Below are 2,221 nucleotides of genomic sequence, written 5' to 3'. Positions count from 1 at the left end.
AATTCTCAACATTGCTAGTACTGGACAGCATTTGCAGAGTGAAGACTACAGCTCAAGAGAATTGTGGGATTTATAACTAGATGCGCATTTTCAGCAGACTTTGTCTTAACCACCGTTATTGCTACTTCAGGTTTTCATTATCTTAGGAGCAAATTTAACATTGACATCGGGTTTCCTTTTATTTATAAAACAGAAATTCAGTAATAACTTTTTAAAAACATGAACACATGTTTATAGAAAAACAAATCTGGATTGATCTTTCAAAATTATATAATAAAGAGATTTATTGAGTGATATCATGAAATATGGAAGAACTATTTTTTGAGTGTGGGAAATGTGAGCAAATATCACGTATGGAAAAAAAAAAGACAAAGAATATTCAAAATGGAGCAAATAAGGTTTCCAGAAAAAGGCACATGTAGATTGATAGCAAGTCCTTAGCAGAGATTGGATCAATTGCAAAATAGAGGCATTAATCTTGGCAAAAAGAGTTATTCATTTCTGGCCATTTTCATGAATGAAAGGAGGTAAGAGAGGATGAACCTGAGAAAATGGAAACGCAAACATATTTACATATGCTGGATTTAATCTCCTTTCCAGTTTCTCCACACAAAGCACCCCTGGATCCAATCCCCATTAAAAAGCAGGAATAGGATAAATTGACGTTTGCTAAACAAAACAATTGAAAAGAAAAATCCAATTCAGTGATTATAAGGAAATAAATATTTCCACACCTGCTGATCTATCACTGCCTATAACCAGCCAAGTTTATATCTCAAATCTGGCTTATCCACTTGAGGCTGTGATCCTGTACAGTCCTATATTCAGTAGTGCATATAATCTCCAGTATCATTGTACTTTTCCTTGGGTAAGCAGTGCTTTCAAATAGATAAAATAGAAACAATTAAGCATATATTGTTATTTATAAAGTTTTCCATAACTTTTTTCCTATGTTTTACATATAAGTAAATAGAATATACAATTCTGTCAATGTTTAAACACATATTTTAGGAGAACCCTAGGTAAGTGATTCACAGATTTGAAACGTTGTGTGTGCTTTTAATACACAATCCTGGACAAGTCATGGACCACGTTAGGCTTCTATCGGTTCCATAATAAATGGCCACAGACTTGATGCTTTAGAACAACACAAATTCATTACAAGACATTTATACAGACCTCAGGTCTGAGGTGGACTGGATTATGCGAAAGTAACTCCTTCTTCCTTCTTCAAAGTCAGCAATGGCTTTTTGACCTCCTTCCCTCTAACATCTATTTAATTTTTATTAAATTTGGCCATCACTGGTAATGAAGAATAATCATCTCATTGCACAATTTTTAATTTAATCACATCTGCAAAGTCCCTTTAGCCACGTAGAATAGCAAGGGTCATGTTGTAACCTTTTGGTGTAACAGTGGTGGTGGTAGGTGAGGAGGCTGCGTTCTGTCTACCACACGTGCTTCTCTGCATTTTCTGCTCATGTGGAAAATGTTACCGGCACAGCAGAAGACACTGATACTAATATGCTACCAATAAGAAAGAAAAAGCACATCTTGTGTGTATGCATCTATATGTGTATGTCTCTGTGTATGTGTCTGTATATTCTATTTATATTCACATAGAAGAGCGAGAGAGGGAGGGAAAGAGGAGAAGGGAGGGAGAGGAAGAGAGTGAACAAGAAAAATAAAAAAGTTACTTAACACTCAAATATTTAAAACCTTTAACCTACCACTATTTTAACATTCATTTCTGGATAGAGTTGCCTCTGAGAAAAATCCCTTCTCCGAACAATAATAAAGCAAAGCTACTCAAGAACATAATCATAAGAGAGTATGAGCAAGAGACATTGTGTAATGATCTTAGGGCCGTACGTCATGGGCTACTTCTCCGTGAGGGCTGAGAGTATCTCAGATCGTGAGTCACATTATTCAATTTTGCATCTTTTCTTCAAGAGGATTTCAGTATAAAAAAATATAGGATTCTTATTGGAGGGTCAGAGTTTGTTATTCTTCCCTCTTTACCCACCTTCCCTTCCTTCGCTGTCTACAAACAAGCAAACAGGCATTTACTGTTTAAGAAAATATTGCCCACCATAATAGGAAAAGATCTCAACAAAAGAATAGATTTGTTCTTCTGTAAAATGATTTTTCCGGGTGTTGGTAAAACTTTTTTTTTTTTTTTTTTTTTTTTTTCCAGGGGACAGATCTTGGTCCTCTTCTT

The sequence above is a fragment of the Fukomys damarensis genome, unplaced genomic scaffold (genome assembly GCF_012274545.1).
Source record: "Fukomys damarensis isolate Sample0158 unplaced genomic scaffold, DMR_v1.0_HiC HiC_scaffold_35, whole genome shotgun sequence".
In the NCBI taxonomy this organism is placed as follows: Eukaryota; Metazoa; Chordata; class Mammalia; order Rodentia; family Bathyergidae; genus Fukomys; species Fukomys damarensis.
Note: the sequence above shows the minus strand (reverse complement) of the source record.